This window comes from Elephantulus edwardii, unplaced genomic scaffold (genome assembly GCF_000299155.1).
Source record: "Elephantulus edwardii isolate Elephantulus edwardi_28Jun2011 unplaced genomic scaffold, EleEdw1.0 scaffold00003, whole genome shotgun sequence".
Taxonomy (NCBI): Eukaryota; Metazoa; Chordata; class Mammalia; order Macroscelidea; family Macroscelididae; genus Elephantulus; species Elephantulus edwardii.
Window position 1 is genome coordinate 37,128,314 of NW_006399753.1, and position 20,401 is coordinate 37,148,714.

The 20,401-nt window shown below is 36.2% G+C and overlaps 1 pseudogene across 1 annotated transcript in view; it reads left to right on the top strand.

Annotated features, from left to right (window-relative positions):
* Positions 1 to 20,401, top strand: part of LOC102855392 — a 219,830-nt pseudogene that overhangs the window by 182,874 nt on the left and 16,555 nt on the right. Inside the window, exons 3-7 of the transcript XR_438822.1 lie at positions 5,709 to 5,897; positions 10,332 to 10,433; positions 12,182 to 12,275; positions 13,534 to 13,701; positions 17,781 to 17,905. The product of XR_438822.1 is annotated as a heat shock protein HSP 90-alpha-like (transcript). The remainder of the gene's footprint in view (positions 1 to 5,708; positions 5,898 to 10,331; positions 10,434 to 12,181; positions 12,276 to 13,533; positions 13,702 to 17,780; positions 17,906 to 20,401) is intronic.

Below are 20,401 nucleotides of genomic sequence, written 5' to 3' on the forward strand. Positions count from 1 at the left end.
TTAAAAAAAATTCATGTCAAACTAAGTTACAGACAACAATATACTTCTCCTTAAAATCCTTCAGTATGAACAATGGTGACTGTAATTCAAAATTTGTTTACATTTTTTCTTTTGCTGTATAATTTACATATATTGGCATACATACCTTCAAAGTACACAGTTGGTAAATTTTGACATATGCACCAATCTTTATTAGTCAAATTTGTTTTGTGTTTTTCTAAAAATAATTTTTTAATTGCTTTGAGACCTTCAAAATATATTGTCTCTCACAGGTTTACTGTTTTGGACTTTAATGCTAGTTGATGTGAGCTTTTTTCTTTTCCAATTAACTCTCCAAAGGGCTGAAATACTAGTTAACTTTTTATGAGCTATCCATCCCTATATATCCTGAGTCTTTCTAGACTTTTTAAAGTAAGTTGATTTAGTGTTAGACCACTAACCTGTGCTTTAATGTATCTTTTGTGACTAACACATCAAAACTCTGCTAAAGTCTCTAGGTTTCACATGAACAGAAGTGTGTCTGGCATATAAGAGTTGTGGCATGAAGCAATGAGTAAATATTTAAACTAGTAAATACAGAGTATATCAACACTGTTATATTATTTTTTCCAAAAAGCTGGTGAATTGTTTTTCCTACTGGAAAAAACAATGTCATTAAAAGCTGTATATCAAATAAATAATAAAACAAAAACTAAAAAAATAAAACTATAACTATTTCCTGGTCTAAAGACACACTACTGGTTTGTCATAATCATTTAGAATTTCTTATTTTTCTTTTTTTAAAACAGTCTCTGAAACAATTATTATAAATATATTTTATATATTCATAAAATAATAGTGATATTTTACTACTGATAACCTGTTTTATGTCACAAGCACTTCTGTTTTAAAAATATAAAGGTTTTAAATAAAATCATTGAGGGGAAAAGGAGCTGTTGAAATTGAGCAACTCACTCAGAGATTTTTTTTTTAATAGCAAACCAAACTTGATCTTCAACTTTTCAAGTTTTCACATAGATTTTGATAGGAGGGTCTTTTGCCTTTATGGCACTCAATGACTGTGATATTATTTTATGGACTAAATGAGATGAGATAGACAAATTCGCAAAGGATAGGATTGACTAGAAGATTTTTCAGTACACTATTGTGGTTTGTAGGGTGAAAATGTTAAGTGGACAGTTTTTTAAAAATCACAAATACATATACTTCCCTGGCATTGGAAAAGTCTCCGTGTATTTCTTAATTGCCAAATCTCGGTCCACACAGCTTCCTTTGTTATTAATCTGTGACTCCTGTTGCATCCAGGATTGTCTGAAACCAGTCTTTTGAGATTCCCCCTGAAAATGGCTAGGCATTAACCACAGAACATTTTGAGTGCAGGAAAAGGGAAAGGTGTTAATTCAGATGTTAGGAAACTGTGATAATGCCATTACTTAAGGCATTTATTTGGCTATGTTTATACTTTGTAGTTTTATAAATAAGTCCAAGGGGCTCCTCTTGGTTGTCACTGTCCTCCTTGAGTCTCGGATCCTGTCTGTCTTATCCTATCCGACAGTAGAATTGATGCCGCTCTAATCCCTGGAAGTTTGGAACTAATGAACTGACTGCTGAGCTGCCGCCACGGAGCTTGGTCCCAAACTATACTGTACTTCACACTCGATTTATTCTCCAGATGGCGAGACTGTGCCGCCCTGCCGCGAGGGACCACCTCTTCCACTGGAGTGTAAAAGTGGACGGATGTTGTTTTCTTTGCAGATTTGATAATTCTGAGCTAGGAACTTGCAAGGATGATTAGTTATTAGCTTTAATAGGTGCCAATTGAACCAACTGCACGCATATTTTCTTCTTTAATTTCGGAGTCGGCAGGTCTCGGTGATGGTTGAATTCTCTGCTTTCTTACGTCGGCGGAGCCTGGCTCTTCCCCAGGTGATGAGAACTCAAGCCCCGAAATCATAACACGCCTTGGTTCCTGGTCCAGACAGAGTCACATAATAACAGTGGCTTATGTATAAGGACAAGTTTATTAACCACTGGTCCAGTGCACTGAGCAGCAAGCGCATGGCACGAAATAGCTTTTGAGAGTGGGAACTGGGGTAGCACCACTTTTCAGGACAGGGGCCTGTGAAAATTTGCATCTCTGAGCCTGCTCGCTGTCCTGTCCTCTGAAGGGTTCACCTCTGACATCCAGCATGGTACCAGTTTGTGGGACTTTGCCTCCTCAAAGATCTAATGTAACTGCTGATAAAGGTTTCAATGCCATTATTCCATCTTTTCCAGTTTGTCAGATTGTAGATGAACAAGTTCATTCCACATTGAAAACATTTTACCAAGGCTGTCGTTCAGAGTCCAAATATTTAGGCCTTTTAAACCGAACACTGAACAACCTGTTTTGCTTCCAGAATCTAGGACTTAAAAAAAAAAAAAAAAAAAACAAAGTTTTTTTTTGTTTTTTTTTTAAAAAAAAGGTTCTTTTTTGCTTTCATTTCCACTTCCTTATTTCCCCTGCGAAGCACTGCCCTACCCCCACCCCCACCCCAGCAATCTCAGCAGTTCACCCAGGTAACTATTCTGAGAAACGGGCTGGCCAAGTTACTTCTCCCCTAACTCAACTAACCAGGTGGAAGCTGGGGGTCAGGGGGTAGGGATGGGGGGGGATGTCAAATCCAAATAGGAGGTGAAGAGAATAAAAAAGAGGTGATAGAGATGAGCAAGATAGAAAAAGATGCCCACAGCAGTGAGACATGCTGGAGACAGAAATGCAGAATATAATTTCATTTCACAACTGGGAGGAATGTTGTAAAATGTTAAGCTAGATCCTCCCTGGTTTAACATGGAGAACTAAATTTAATTGTTCTTAGAAACTGCTTTCCTCTCAGCCCAACAGATGGCATGGGTGTGTCTGCTGGCACAATAACATATTTCACCATTAAAGTACCAAAACGAAAAAAAAAAAAAAAATCAACATGCTTGTTGGTTGCTGTAAATTCAGTGAAGTTGTTAGATATTTTGGGATACATACCAGAGGGATGCACACTTATTTTGTGTAAATTACAACAAGCAACAGCCTGTTAATAAGAATGTTGTGTGGCAATATACCTCAAAAAGCATCATTGGTTTTTGAAAGGTACAGAATAACAAAGGAGAAATAATTCTGTTTTAATTCTGAGCCAAGAAAAAAAAAAGCCTAATGAAATCCTCTGTATACACTGTTCATTATTACAATATGAAAAGTACTAATCAGATTAACTTAAAATTGGAATTACTTCATTTGCAGCCAATATCATAAGATCTGAATTTTACTAAGTAAACCAGAATGTGTGGAAACCATGGCAATCTGACTTTAGATAAAATCACAAACAGGTTTAGAACAGGAGCTTTGAACAAACAGTTCCCTTCAAATCCAAGTGAAACAATGGAACAGTGCAGAGGTCAGATTTTGTTTGACATCAACATTAACAATTTTAGGACCTTGCTGATGCCAGAATGGAGTTGATTATTCAAATAACTTGAGTTTTAAAATGCCTTTTAGCCTAACCCACTGAGTTAGTTCCAATCCATTTTCCATTCACTCGGTCCCAATAGTCTCTTTACAAGCCTGACTTGCAGTATTGAAAGAAAAACATCCTGGTTGATATGTTTACAAACTGAAGCAGTCTTGAGCTTGTAGCAATATGCATTACACTGAGCAGAACACACTTTAGATTCTCTGAGGTCACAAGGGCTGCAGACATTTCTGGATGGTTTTATGTTGTCATTTGCCATTGAGTACTGCCCCTGACGTGCAGTGATCCCATGCAGCACAGAGTGAAACCCTGCCCAGCCCTGTGCCATTCTTGTAGCTGGCTGCAGACCACTGTCATCCACAGGGGCATTCTGGCTTGGTTTTGGAAGTAGATCACCAGGCCTTTCTTCCTAGACACCTTTAGAATTATGATGCTAAGCTAATAATGCAGGAGGAAGGGATGGGACTTAAAGAAGAGTGAGTGGTCTAGTTGTGGGATAGCAAAAGGCATGATGGGGAATAGAGTCACTCTTGACTATATCAAACTTCCCTCCATCTTGATTTGGGTTTTTTGGTTGTTTGGTTTTTGGTGGTTTTTTCTTTTTTTTTTTTCCTCTTTCACCTTGTTTTTGTCTAAACTTGTAAGACCGCAGAAGCTCTATGAATGAGGATTCCAAAGAGGTACCTCAAACTAGGCCTTCCTAGTCTATTACCCTCTAACCTGACATCTCCAAGCCGCTGTTTTCTCACGCTGTTTAACTCAGACCACATTTCATAGTCTTTGCTTCCACTCCATCATAGACCTACATCTATCTGGTTTAAATCCAATGTCCTGGTTTGATTCATTGATTGAATATTGGCTTAAATAAACCTTTTAAAATTTGTTTTTAAAAATCACTATCTTGGCTTTCTCTTTTCCTATGTAAGTTTTAACATTCAAATGGCTTTATATTGTTTAGGCCATTTTTTGGTTGTGGGTTTGGGTTTTTCAAACCACACTCATCAGCAGTGAGAAACTTTAAAGTTTTATTAGTATCATAAAAACCCTTCCCAAATGAAACTACTTGTGATAAGTGTTCATTCTGACAGTGAAAATTTGTTGAGGGCTGTTGGAAACTTGGAAGCATTTGGTTTTGAAACTGAAATTGACAGGAAGTAATGATTTTAAGAGGGTTTTTTTTCCTTTTTTGACTCCTCTATCACTGCCCCTTCTGTCCTTCCCCTTACCCCTTCCCCAACTTCACCACCCCCATCCCAAAGCTGAGGGAAAATATGTTTGATCTTACACAGTTTTTTCTAGGAAAATTTAAATCCTGAAAGAGACTTTCAGACCTTCTTAACTGTAAAGCAAAGACTGTCATATCAAAGGTGGGCGCGGAGGGGAATGAATTTGTCTACCACTTCATGGGATTTCTTGATGATACCATGTATTGCCTTTCAGCTGAATAAGCTGGAGTTATTTAAAAAAAAAAATAAAAGTATGTAATGTCATTTTCTGTGAGCACCTTCTTAATTGTCAAGATTCAACTCAGTTGCAAAAAAAAGATAAGTAAAAAATTGTGATACATGTGGGAAAAGGAAGGTACACTGTTATTTTTCCCCTAATATGAATATTCTGAAAGACAAGAATGTTATTATCCAAATGTTAGCTAGTTTCTTATATTTATTAATTGGAAAATACATGCAAAGAACTAAGAACCCCGTCACTTTTAGTAAATGTTCAATAAATATTAGCTCTTATTACACCTTTCCACTTGGAAAGTAATAATAATGAATATGACACTCCTGTTTAAAAGGGCCCTGTGTGTATTAGGGTGACATTATCTATGTTACAGGAAGCTCTGGTGGGCTAGTAGTAAGAAGCTGTGCTACAATCCCAAAGGCTCATGGTTCAAATTCACCGGCTTCTCTTTGGGAGGATGGACAATCTCCTCCCAGGTGACTTACGAGCTATGAATATGTTCTGACTCAATGGTATACAACAACAATCTATGTTGCAGTATTTTTAAGTGATATCTAGAAATCAATTGTCTGCCCATCAGGCTAGATGACTTCCTTCAAATATTTCTTTGATGTGTAAGAAATTTGTAAATATAATAATGGTGGTCACACTCTGAATCCACATAACATTTTCACATACCATCCAACCAAATTTCCTCTCTGGGATAAAATAAACTTAAGAGATTCATTATCTCAATATTTACAGACTGAAGCTCGACTGAGAATAGTAAAAACTCTTGAAGAGTTTGATCTTGGCCCAACAGAAAAGTGTGTGCGAATCAACTCTGTGTCCAGTGGTCTTGCTGAAGATGATCTGGAGGTCCTTTTGCAATCACGGGTCCTTCCTTCCAGCCTGATGCTACCCAAGGTGGAAAATCCTGAAGAAATCCGATGGGTAAGTAGCTAAGGTCTCACTTCAATTAAAGGCTCAGGACCAACTAAGAGGTGGAGGTATACCTTATTTTCTTATGCTTCACAGTTATCCTGCATTTTACACATTGAAGGTTTATGGCAATCTTTTAACAGACAAGTCTAATAGTGCCATTTCTCCAACAGCATGTGTTCACTTCATGTCTCTGTGTCACATTTGGGTAATTCTCACAATAACTCTTTAATGATGTTATTGCACACTTAATAGACGACCACAAACAAACCAGCCAACCCATAGTCAGTGAGTCAGTTCTGGCTCATGGTGACCGTCCGCTGGGTTCCTAAGGTTATAAACTCTAAAGGGACTACTCTTTTCTCTAAGGAGTAGTTGAAGAATTTGAACCTCTGACTTTTTGGTTAGCAGTACAATTTGTAACACGTTATACAATCAGGACTCCTTTTTATAGATTACAGATTTAATTGTGTCAACATTTTTTATTATATAAACATAACTTTTACATGCACTTGGAAACCCCCTTCCTCCATCCAAGAAGAATCTAGCCTCTCTCAAAGTGTGAGATGGAATGGACCTTTTTAAATGATTCCTCTGCTTTCTGATCAGATTTCTATTTTGGACAGAACAGCCCCCTCAATAGCCTTCATGGGACAATCCCTGGAAACCTGTTTAAGCATAGAATTGGATCCTATCTTGCATCCTGCCAAGCCTGAACCCAAGACCTGGAAGAGCAGGGATGCAAATAGCTTTTACCTAGATTCATTTGAACTAATCCTGGGCAGTAAAAGCATGTTAGCTATATATGAAAAATGAACATAAAGAAGGGAAGGGAAAGGTCACTCTGTAGGGCAACTGGAGGAATAAACAGGAAGCTTTTAACTAATGGTTTTAATTAGTGCAGATATTATTTCCTGAACAGTTCTCTATTTCTTCCCTTTTTAATTGCTGACAGGTGTGTTTGTGTTTCATGGCCAACTTTTCAGTCAATAAAAACCTGAAATGTAAAGTGGTTGGTATGTCAAATTACTTTAAGAAAACTTTGAAATGGGACTAATTATGTTATGATTGTTTTAATTGTTAAAGGGGGGAGGCAAGATTTTATTTGGGTGTTACTATTATTCTGCAGCTCTCTGTTGAATCAAATACCATTTCATTACCCTCCTCCAGGGTCGAGAGCTCAGGAGCAGGAACAATGGGGGAGCTGGAAAGTGTGTGATCCGTGGCCACATCTAGTAGTATCTGTACGGCTGCCGATGCAACTGTAGAGATAAGTGTAGCTGTCGTGATTTAACTTGAGGAAACTGCTCCCCACTTTAGCACATCTCCATAGGTGGGATCTGTGCTGTCCAGTGCTGGAGCCACCAATCACACAACCATGTGTGACTGTGGAACACTCTAAAGTTGGCAAATCCAAATGAAGATATGCTGTCCATGTAAAATGCACACCTGATTTTGTGACTTTGGTACCAAAAAAAGAGGAACGTCAAATATCTCTCAACTAATTCTCTTATTGATTTCATTATTGGAATGTTTGAGATAGTATTGATTAAGCTTGTTGCCATCCACTTGACTCTGACTCAGAGCGACCCTGTGGAGCCGGGCTGCCCCACAGGATTCCCACAACTGTCATCATTATGGAAGAGGACTGCTCCAGCTGCCCTCACTATCCATAACATACAACAGACTGCTAAAATGAAACTCACCTGTTTCTTTTCACCTTTTTAAAGTGGCTACTAGGGAATTTTCAGTTAGCTGTGTGGCTCCCCTTATATTTCTGTTGGCCAGAAATATTGGCTCCTTTTCTATTGCTCTTGGCTTCTTCCTGAACACTGACATTCAGAGACCAGTATTTATGTAACTGAAGTTTTCTTCTCCCAGGTTGCCCTGAGAATCTAGGATATACTGGTCAGAGTAAGTTCATCATCCCTATCAGGGCTCCTCTCACATTCACATATGTCCTGTGATGACTGAAATGCAATCTGAACTCACCATTCCCTTTTGGTTCCATAATAAATTTCTATTTATCACCATTATTGTCCTTAATTTGGGGGTGGGGGTGGGAGGCCTTCTGCAGCCCCTGCTGTTGTCCCTTTTAAAAATCCTTGCTTGTGATAGACATACTGCAATGTAGACAACTAAAGATTAAATTATTTAAATAGGCCTTCTAGTTAACAGAAGTCTTCTGGGCTGTTTATTTTTTCCTCTTCGTTTGTATTTATGTGAAGCATAAAACCCGGAGCCTGATGCACAACTGAAAGATGGGCTTACTTGTTTTCTTTTGTGTGAGAATCTCTTGCTCGCCTTTTGTCGCTAGTGTGGGTTCTTGTTTGACTGGCACGGCTTATTGGACTATAACAAGCGTAACTCGGCCTCCTTTGTCGTGGGACAATTCTCCCACAAATCCCGAACAGTGTGCATTCTTCCAACACACTATTGGGTGTGCACTGGAATTGAAAGAATTGCTGAGCCCTGCTACTTCATCTCCTCCCCAATCTCTTTGTGATTTTCCCCCTTCTTCCCCTCCCCCCAAGTCCCCTCCACCTCGATGAAATGAACACTTTACCAGGCCGGAAACATTTAATCGTCTCCTTTTGAAAAAATTAATTGAAACTTCTCCACTAGTTACCTTTTGTGTTAGTACTTAATGCAATTTTTAAGAAAGAAGGGGAGGGTGGCCTAGAATATTTCATTTTTTTTTAATGCCCCATTGACTTAAAAACAAAAGGCATTACAGATATTCCCCACCCCACCCCCGCTGAACTAAAATCAGAGGCTAGATTGTAAAGTGTTTACTTAATTTTAAACTTGGTGATTTTGATAACAGTATTATTGTAAGTAATGCTTCAAGGTTTTTCAAATAAGAATCCGCCGCAGCATATTTAACACAGGGCCACTAATATCTTACTGTCCATTTTTCTAGCTTAAATGGGAATTAGGTTTTTATTTTCATTTACATCAACTCCTGTACATTTTGTCCCATTGCATTGTAGCCTTCTCTTCATTTTCACTGAGTTATTCCTATCCTGGAAAAAGTTGCTAAGGAGGTGATGATGGTGATGTTTGAGGAAGGGAGAGGGCAGTGCATGCAACTGGGAATAATTCTTCATTACTGAAAGCTGTGATTTATTTTAGCCTAATTGTAAAGTTACTGCAAATTGCTCAAAAGCTTTTTAAAGATCCCAGTGATTAGATTTTTTAGGAGGGGGGTGCACAGGCTAGGAGGGGACAGCTAAAAGGGGAAATAACACCTCTAATCCCGCTTCTGGTAAATAGGCTGCCAGCTTTTAAAATGAGTTTCCTTTCTATTAGTCAGAATATTATGCTAAGCCTTAAGCATTAGTTTTTTTATGTTGCCATAGCAGCCTTATTCCTGCAGGGTTGTGACCTGTGATGATTACAGTACAAAGCTTATAGGGTCTTGAAACCCCCTTTGAAGATGAAAAGTCTTTGATGGTTTATATTTATGCAAATCTCTTAGATATGATTTACCCAACTGAGACTGAATGGAGAGATGATTAAAATTCCCTTTTCCTTTGATATCCATTAATGGCTGAATATTCCTTAAATTTAAAATGGCTATATATGTTTTCATCTTTATTTACAAAAATATCTTTATCATACCTGTGGGTTTTTTCCTGCCTTTTTTTTTAATCTCTTCCTATCTTATTAGATCTAGATAGACATAATAGATTTACAATTTAGAGTGTCTGTGTGTGTGTTTTTTCCTTTTGAAAGGGAGGGTGGGTGGAATCTGTGCAAGAGCTTTTGTATGTTTCCAGATGATAGATTTTGGAATTTGGGCTACCCCACTGGCAGCACAGAGCTAGCTGTGAACTGGTCTCATGGAAAAAATTGGAGAGCTTTGGTCTTCAAAGAATTAAACTTCCTTTTTAAGGTCTTCCTAGGTAAGCTAAAAAATTATGAAGAAAAACCTTCTGAACAAAGGGTAATGGTGCTATAATGACTAATATGGATTCCACGTAGAAGGCTGCTGAACAGTTAGGCTGATGTCAGTGCTGGGTACACACAAAAACAGAATGGCAGGTAGAGCAAGACTTCATTGTTTTAAGGACCTATATTTGCATTTAAGGAAGTGTGGGCAAGAGGCCTTAAGTAAATATGTTTACAAGGAAAGCATTCAAACTCTTAAGAATCTCTCCAAGTTCTAACTCCTAGGCCTCAAATTGCTCCTTTGGTTTTGTGGGTGGGGGCGGGGCGGAATTCTGATGCTTAGGCTTTTGCTGTTTAGTTTGGTGGGAACTTTGTTACCTTTTTTCCTTGAACCTTTGCTTTCGCTCTCTTTTTTAAATTCTTTTGTGTGGAGGAAAAAGCCTGGGATATTACTTCCTCAGGTCAAAGACTTAAATGCTACTTCTCTGTCTACATTTCAGTGGTTGTACATTTCCCCCACACACTAATCACCTATGACACTTTTGATTTTAGTTTTCAGACAAATTTTCACTACACTTAAAAGACCGAAAACTTGAACAACCAATGAATTTAATTCCTTTTGTGGAAACTGCAATGGGTTTGCTCAATTTTAAGGTAAGAAATTTCTAATGTGGTTGATAAGTTATTACTTTATTTATCACCTAGAGAGAGCTTTTGTTTTCAATAGAAATAGCTACTTTTTAGAAAGATTTACAGGCAAAGTAAATCTGAGTACCATGTGTTACCTGTCTGTATTAGTCCAAAAATCTGGTTGTAAGGATATTAAAAACAAAGAAATTAAGTAGAAAGGAAAAGCTTCTCACTCCTAAATATTTCAGCTAATATCTACATTCTTTGTAACAATTTTAATTATATAACCATTTGCTAAATATAGGCTTTGAATTATCACACTTAGAAATTAAAAGGACATGGAAATTTATTTTTGTCACCCATATGAGTTAACTTTGAATTATTCCTTTGTATCAATTGTCTTTTTATTGAGAAAATATCCAGACTCTTTGTTGTAACATTACCCATAATGTCTTACCAGATAAGAGTAATATTTGTAAGTTAACCTACACAAATAATTTGTCATATGATCTCTCAAATTTGCCACATTAGAACATAAAATATTTTCTAATATACATTCAGAAAATAAACATTCACACTTAGCCAAGCGTTTTCAGCCTTTATGTAGCTGTATTACATTACCTGCTTTAATAAAGACATAGTTGTTTTAGTTTTTTTCCTTCATTATCAGTCATTTTATGTTGTTTTTCCAAGTATGCTTGCTTCCATTTGACCTCAGGCCATTAACTTAGCACTCCTTTCTCAGGCTAGAACCTTTGAGAAAGGAGTACTAGAGAAATCACTAAAAACAAAAGGAAAAGATAGTTTCATTATTTTATAGATAGATAGATAGATAGATAGACAGACAGATAGACTGGTGTGCATGTAAATACTCAGGAAACTTTGTAACCTATTGGACCATACAGGAGGGCCAGAAAGCTGCTATGAGCCTTGGACCTCATGATCAGCACGTTTACATAAGAAATCCTGGTACTCCCAGCATAGAATCAAAAACACATCCCTTAAATGCAACAAAATTCATATAGTGATTTAATTTTAACAGCTGCTTCACCATATATTATTCCATAATGTACTTAAAAGCTTGTACTGTAATTCCTGAAATTAACCAACAGTGTCCTCAGTCCTCATTTCTCCCCACCCACTTCTATTAGCATGCTGTATTGCCACCTTTGCAGATTCAGTTATAGATCAGTGACAAATGCTATTTCATCTTTATTGCCATTTGTCAGTGTTGAAGCTCCTTGTCATCTTGGATTACTTGTTGCATTTTCCCCTCTGGAGATGTGGATTTTTTGTTATATATATATATACATTTAATCCTGAGAACATTTGCTAAGAAATCTTAATTCTAATGCAAAGATGACAATGTGTTCATTTTATTGAGAAGGTCCTTACTTCTCTCCCAAGTTTTATATTTATTATCTGATAGTCTACTGAAGCAAAAGTAAGTGGGTGTGGGGAGGGAAAAGCCAACAGTACAATAAAAATTAGTTACCTTAAATATTTCCCTGGAAATTGAATGAACTAGTCTGAACATTTAGAACTCAGTTAATGTCTACTGGTAATTACTGGTATAGTCATTAAGCAAAGTAAATATATAAGATACTTATCTTGATAATGCTAATAAACACCTTTGAAAGAGATATATTTGGCTTAAATTTTTAAGACTGCTTTCAGCCAGGCTGTCAGGAGTCAGAGCATTCTGTCATCAGGATGTACCCAGTGTGTTCGATTCAGTGAGCCCTGCTTCTTTCTGCCCTGCTCCCTCACAGGCAGTATGTGAAGAGGCACTGAAGACTGGACCTCAAGTGGGGCTGCTTCTAGATGCCGTCGTTTTTGGAGGAGAAGATTTCCGAGCTAGCATAGGTGTCAAAGATGTGCCTTCTGCCCCGCCCTCCCACTGTCTCTTTCTCTGCCTATCTGTGGGTGTATATTGTTCTTGGCCCCTCATGAATGAACATTTACATGACAATATATATTTGCCAGCCATGAGAGAACTTTTTCAGCTGAATGACCAACACTTGCTGATAATTTAGGGCTCCTCATAGCTGTCTTGCTTCTAGGAAACTCCAGGATTACTTTAATTGTTTAAAATAAAAATTTTTTAAAAGCCTTTTTTCATCCACTGGGATGTGCAGGAAGATATGGCATATACTTTGCTCACACATGAACAACTCCTTTGCTTTACAGAGTTTGTTTTCCTGTCAATCTGAGGATTGAATTGAAGGCAATTTCATATTTAATTCATTATTTTCTACTTAATATGGAGTATTTATTAGTTGAAATAGAGGCATTTCTCTTAAACTATATTTCTTAAATAATCAGTAAGCTATTTTGACAAGTTTCACTTATCTTTACCATCCCTGGAGCACTGCACTTCTCATCTGGGTGTGTAAATACCTGGACACTTAGGAGGTCAAAACCACAGGAGGCATTTCTACAGCCACGCCCCAAGGAACTCAAGACAGGGACGTTGTTCCCTGATGAATTTCACAGCCCACATATAAACAGTGACCCTTGCAGGTTTAAAAAAAACAAAACAAAATAAAAGGTACACCAATGTTCTTTTACTACTAGTCTTTTCAGGATCTTTAGAGTACAGGCTTCCTGACATTTCCTGCTTCTCAGAAACTAAATACTTGCAATTTCCCAAGTTTCCCATCCAAACCTTGAAACCAAAGCCTTTGACTTAGAGCATCAGCTGTGATGGGGCATTGCAACCCCAATACATGCAATTCTCTGCTCAGTGAGCAAAGTTAATCATTATGTGCTGTTGTCCTTAGACTGGCGCTTTCCAGGGAAGCAAGGAAGACACAGTATAGAAGGAATCACTTGGTTCTAGCTCCTGACGTGGGGGCGGGGCCTCTTCTTGCATGTACAAGTAATTTTACTAAAAGAGGCCTTCCAAGATAGACACATAGGATATTAAGTTTACCTCCACCCCTCCCTCTCTGCATTTACACCTGAACATTGTTTTGGGTGAGGAACAATTCTCAGGGAGACAGATGTTTTTACAAATGGAGGGTTATTTTGTTTGATTTAAAAAACAAAACAAAACAAAAAAACAACTGTGTTCCATTTACAAAGATAAAAGTTTCCTTTTCTGTCGACATCCAATTTTCAGGTGCAACAAGTAGCAAAGACACCCAGGACATTCTCTACGCGCGACAAAAGATCATTGTTGTAGCGAAGGCCTTTGGTCTCCAAGCCATAGATCTCGTGTATATTGATTTCCGAGATGGAGAAGGGCTGCTCCGACAGTCCCGAGAGGGAGCCGCCATGGGCTTCACTGGTACGATTCCTTCACCATGTCTTGGGAAGTGGAATCCAGGTTATTAGCAAGCACTAATGGCACGGGGGAAGGCATTTAACTAGAAATTAATGTTTCTATTCTAATTAGCCATTTCATACCCTTTTCCCACTATTGGAAATACAAAAGCGACATCCAGGACAAGAACTTAACAAGTATGTTTTCTTTGGCTCTGCAATTCCAAAAACACATCATTGTTGTTACTCTCTTTATTAGCTATAGGTTTGGGTTTTTTTAATTTTTTTTAAACTTCTAAATCTTTTTGTAGGTTATTTTTGCCGACTTGAGAACTGGGCTGGAGGTATTTCAGAATTGTTCCTGAATGAATTAACCTTAAAATTAACCTCAAAATTTGCTATACTGAGATTCATACAAGGAAAATTTGTTAAAATGTTCTGAATAGTACTTCTTTCTGAAAACAATTGTGACAAGTTCTTTGGGGTTTCTTTAATTCATAACTAGGCTTTCCACCGACACTTATACCCAGATTTCAAGCCCACCCTTTCCTCTCATCCCCACCACTCCCCTCCTGCCTGGGCACCTGGCTACACCTACGGGCACTGGCAGCAGTAAGGCCAGCAGGTTGATTGCAATATCTGTCTAGGCCTTGAGTGCAGGTGGATGAGTATCTTTCAGAGAAATCTATTTCAATTAGATGATCTATTAATAAGTGAATCTTCTACATTTATCAGTGACTGAGAAAGAAGTTACTCTTCTATTCATGGTGCTGTTTTCCTAGTGGCCTGTCCTACCTGACTTTTTCCAATGATTGGTTAAGATGTTGCCCAAATGGAAAACTTGGAGAAAACCACCATGAAACCTATTTAATCCATATCAATATTGTTAGCCTAAAATGTGTGGCATTGGCTCCCAAGCAACCAGATGTTGCTATGAAATGGAGGCTAATTTAGTAAAAAATAGAAAGCCCTGAATTTCTACAGGCCTCTATCACCATAACTCAGTATGACATGGTTTTCTTCAGCTTCCTCTGGGATAAATGTTTGCTCCAGAACTTACAAGGTAGCTTGAGAGTTTGTCCAACATGCAAGACTGAACTAAATTAGTCTCTAATTCAGTCACAGAAGAGGAGTTATTTCAGATCAGGTTTAAATTTGTAGACTGTGCCCAACTCAGCAGGAGGGGCTTAAGGACCTGGCACTATTGTTCCCAACAACAAGGAGTATGAAATAAAAAAAAAAAGAGAGACAGACAAGGGGGAAAAGGGAGGTACTGAGGGCACAGTGCCTGTCATATGTTCAAGTGAATAGTCAGAAAACTGGGAGTTACATTCATAGTCAATGTTAAAATTTTGGAGAGAAGGTCTTTCCTTTTTTCTCCTAATTATATTTCTGCATACCAAAATAAAATATTTAGACTAATAAAATATGGCATCGTTTGTAGTATTTTTAAAAGAAAATGAGTGCATGTATTTTAAGTATTTTTAGATCACTTAATCTGTTTGCTCTAATTATTTGATATTTGTCAGACTAGGTCTTTGGGAAGTTTCTTCTTATGCAATTTCCTGCCTCTGAAAAATACACTGGATGGTCAGCTATTAGTTGATTCTGACTCAGCAGTACATAACAACAAACAAAAACAAAGAAGGAAGGAATGAATAAAGGCAGGAAGAGAAAAGAGGGTGAGGAATATACACCCTATTTGAAATAGGTCATCAAAAGATATAAATTTAGTAAAAGAATTATGCTACCTGTAACACTGAAAAGAAACAGATTAAGTTGGTGTTACTAGAAGGGCTGTCTGTGCATTTAAAAATTAAATATATTTAAATGAGTTGTAATTTCTTAAAAGTTGATCATGCAGCACACAGTGGTTAGAGTTTGTTTTCTGCAGTCAATGTTTCATAAGGCTGTAATCTATGTAGATTTATTTTAAATTAATGCATTGGTTAGCCAAGTGGCCATTAACTTTAGGAATATTTTTATAAAAAGAAACTAAGAATAAATCTTGTAATAAAGCTTTATCAGCTGACTTACTCATTAAAGTTACTCCAGTACTACATGCTGAGAATAAAGATTATAAATATAAGGCACGATAGGTTTTCTTCTTTTTTTGCAGTCTTTTGTAGAAGAAAAAAATGACACCATCATACAGTTACCTAAAAGACTTGACAGGTATTGATTTAAAGCACGCTATATCAAGTACTACTGTAAAAAGGATTTCATGGTCATAAATTTTAATGTCTTCCAATTTTGCACCCTCTCAGTAACTTGTCAATAACAACTCTTCTGTATAAAATATTTGCTTCATTCCCACATGGCATTAAAGTCTGCTGTACAGTTGTTGAAATACAGAAGATGGAGTAAAAGGTGATGTCACGTGTAAAATAAGTGTTCATAAATTTTTAAAGCTTAATTCATCCTAGTATTAATCTCATTAGCAAAATATTGGTACTTGAAAGTCATTAATAGTTTCACAGTATTGTAAGTAGTTTATGTTTGTGTCTAAAATTATAGTGCCTATACCAAGGAGTTCCCATGAAATCTGGCTTTTTATGCTTCAGAATAAATTATGTACATAAATTATAAAATCTAAATAATTAGTAGGAAATAACTATCCAAATGGACATATTTTATTAATAACAACTATTATTAGAGTACTTACATATAATCTCAATACCTACTATAAAAAAAAACACCCATAATGATACTATTATGTATCATTACTGATATTCCCAGAAATTTTTTCTCAGATCACTTAAGGCATCTTTACAATATTTTGTTAGTATGCTTGCAGATAAGAGTGAAATAGCAATGAGAAGATGCTTTAATTATCCTACTATAAAGTAATATATTGTTATACCTATAACATTAATGAAATACCAAAAATATTTCTTTACAAAAATTTTGTTTTTATTTTATAAGATAATGACAATAGCAGCATTTGATTTTGTAAAACATGAATTACAGTTAGTACTTATTAAATGTTAAAGCAATTTTAACTATTTCAAAGCCTAAACAAGTCAACATAGCAACAAATACAGTTAGAGTAAATTATCATTTAATGTACATCTATTTTTAAATGCCAAATATGCCCATAATTTTACCATAATTTTATTATTCACTAATGTAACATTAAATTATATTGCATTTTGTTAATACCCAGTTTAGATTCCACATTTCCCTCAATATTAAAGTGTTGTCTTAATAACTGCATGATTTCACAGAATTCTGTGACTCATAATCTTTATATGATGTTTTTATTTAAAATCCTTAAACCTCATAAAGAACAGTAAAGCTTTTTTAATGCTATTTGTACAGAGATAAGATTTCTTCTAGGGTGAGTTAAGTAGCCATCTAAGGGGGAAATACATACTCTTCATTTTATAAGCAATAAAGGGATGTCTAGATATATTTTTATACTGAAAATTTCTCCAATTTTTATTGTAAAAATGTTAAATACTATAAAGACCACAGTGTTCAGATTTGCCTTCCTTTTACTGTACTGTATATAATACTTTCATTTAAATTCAGTTTTATGTTAGTAATTACAAAAGATTTACTAGATTCATTGAAAAGAAAAAGTAAACATAGGAAGACACATTCAAATTTAATATGATTAGAAAGCTTTATTAAGTTTTCAAAAAAATAAATAGATCACTTCATAAAAGACATTATAGAAAGTAAGACACTCCTACAAAATAAACAAAAGACAACTGATCAAATTTGAGAGAATTTTATTTTGTCACTAAAGCACAAAATAATCACTCTAATTTTCAAATATCCTTTAGCATTCCAGCCAAAACAATTACTATTATTCAAATGGCTGCCTAGTCAATCCACCTGTAACTAAAAATGAGAGATTATCTGCACTTATGTGGCATTTCTATAGGATCAGAAACAATTACTTCCATTGTTATATTTGTTCTTATGTGGTATTCTGGAAAAGCCTGCCTGATTGCAGTTCTTAAAAAACAAAAAAGTTATAAAATAATTGGTTATTTAACAGACAGTGTGTGAGGCATTCAGAGTCCTGAGTGGTTGAAACATGTTGTTTGAACATCTGTTTGTTTCCTGTTTCCAGTGTTATTAATCTTCTTGTAGGTAAGCAGGTGATCCACCCAAACCAAATTGCCTTGGTCCAGGAGCAGTTTTCACCTTCTCCTGAAAAAATTAAGTGGGCTGAAGAACTGATTGGTGCATTTAAAGAACACCAACAATTAGGAAAGGTAAATGTTTTGTTAATGCTTTGGATGTAACTGGTGTTTAAAATACAACTATAAGAAAGAAGGGGGGTGAGGGAGAATTACTGTTTGAATAGTTTTTAAAAACTCATTGTACTTTTTTTGTTGTGAATGAGAGTAAACATTCAGCAGTGAGAAAATTGTTTAAAGTAGATTTGTTCTCTTAAGTATTTTACTAACAGGTGCTCAAGTATCTTGTTTTAGTCATTTCACAAACTATATTGGCAGCCTTAGAAAAAACAGAAAAAGTCTGTTTTGTTTTGCCCTATAGACTTCAATGCAGCATTCATATGAAAATAATTTTAGATCAAAGTGAGAGCAAGTTGTAATGAAATAAACACAGTTTGACCAAATGTTGCTTGTGGAGAAAAGAAATAAATTTCAAGTTATTTTAATTTTGGGGGAGGGGGAAGTACAAAAATCTCCTCAGGTTTAATCATTTAAGAGTGGGAGGTTGTATATGTGTTTGTACCAATTTCTGGACCTGAGATTTGGATAGAATAGAAAGCAAATTAACATTGGAGTTTGGTTGTTCCTAATTTAGTGCATCATTGAGTCTCGCGTTTCCTGCTCTGTGGGTTTCTGCTATGTAAATATTGCAGTGGTGATGCACAATCTGTCTCCACTTTGTGCCAGTAACACTTAAATTAGGTGTCGCCTGAAGGAAGATTTTATGCTAGTTGCAGTATTGTCAGTTAATTATCTTAAAGGTTATTTGCAAGAATACCGTTTGCCTCTTTTTAAAGGGTAAGGGGGGGGGGGGAGTTACATTTTACAAACTCATCCTAGAGTGACTATCCAAACTACTTTTTTACTTATAGGAAAGGCGAAGTTTGATGTCTATAATACAAAAATTACATAGAAGGAAAAGAACATTTTTTTAAAAAGTATTAACTTCTGAGGTTTAAAACAAACAAAACCCCTTGGTTTTCAGCAATAAATTTGTGGCATCAATTTGAGTAGTGTCACTTGCACTTCTGACTGGCAATAAAAACACCTGACAATCTAAGGGCTATTAAAGTGATTTCTCCCTCTCTCCAACTCCAAACATGTACATCTGCTTACCTTCAAACACGCACGTGCACTCACACGGGTTCATATTTGCACAAATCTGCACTTAAAATCCAAAACAGAGTGTGAAACTGGAAACTTCCAATATGAATTTAAATAAATTCCTTTCCAATCAACAAAGCCTGTCAGAAGGTGCTTCACAGAAAAATATTTCATTCACATTATATATGTCCATTTATCTATCTTAACCAAATAGTCTAGATCCTACAAGAATATACATAGATATTTTCCTGAAGAGTAGAATACACATGCTTACATTATACTTGCAAGTAACTTAATTTACTCCCCTTAGTGCTTACCTTTACATACACTCACCAAATATTTCTATACCTCTTGTATGTGCCTTGTGCTAGCATATGCTACTTCCTATTGAAATACTATAATAAACTGAGGCAGGATATGAACCATTAAAATTACAGACCTAGCAGAATTCCAATTTGGACCAGCACTGCATCCATTAACAGTCTAAAATTGGTTACACACTGGACAACATGAAAGAGGCCACCTGTCAGTGTAAGCAGCAGGAGAGGGGGCAAAGATACCCAAGTTTCTGTAGCCAGTAACCAAAATTCAAACTAGAAGTAGTCTATTTTACCAGCATTGAAGTTTCTGAATCTTGAAAACCTTTTTCCATTATATTTGGAAGTAATGGTCTCAGGGGAAGCTGTCTCCAAGTTTCCAGTGCTTTTTTTATGATAGCAGCTTAAATATTGAACTATGAAGTATTTTTAAAAAAATAATAAACACATTCTTTTGAGGATATAAGCTTTTATAACTTTGTGGCAACCAGAGAAATTAAAGCAGAGGGGTGACTAACTATTAGGTCATTTCTTCTCTGCCCCATTAGTGTAGGTTTGTTTCCTAAAGCAAATTCTCTTGGTGTTTTGTCCAGCAAGGTTTAAATGATTCAAGTAATGTGGCTTCCAGTGGGGACATATGGTTATTTTATCCAGTTAGCATGTTTCTTTCACTTTGCCTATAAATAGGCTGGTCAAAAAAAATTAGGTCTGCAGGTAGGTGACTCAGGGTCTTGAGGTGATCTTGGGGTTTAAATAGTGTGGGTTCTCTTTGGAAAAATTTGGTATAAATAGGTTGCTCAGTTGCATAAAGTATTGCATCCATCACCCATCTAATCTGTTTTATGTCAAATGTGAATCACTGATGAAAACACAAGTGTTTGTCCAAAAGACAGATAACTCTTAAAGATGGAAAACTGATGGTTTAGATCCTAGTATGACACTTATAAATATCTAAAAGCCATTCTTACCTTCTGAAATTGTGTGATAATTTCATCCAAATAATGCTTTTAAGTAGAAATAATCCAAGAGAGCAAAATTATTATCTTTGCTTTTCTGTACTTCTTCATGCCTCATCTTAAATTATATTCTACCCTAAGGCCAAAAATATAGC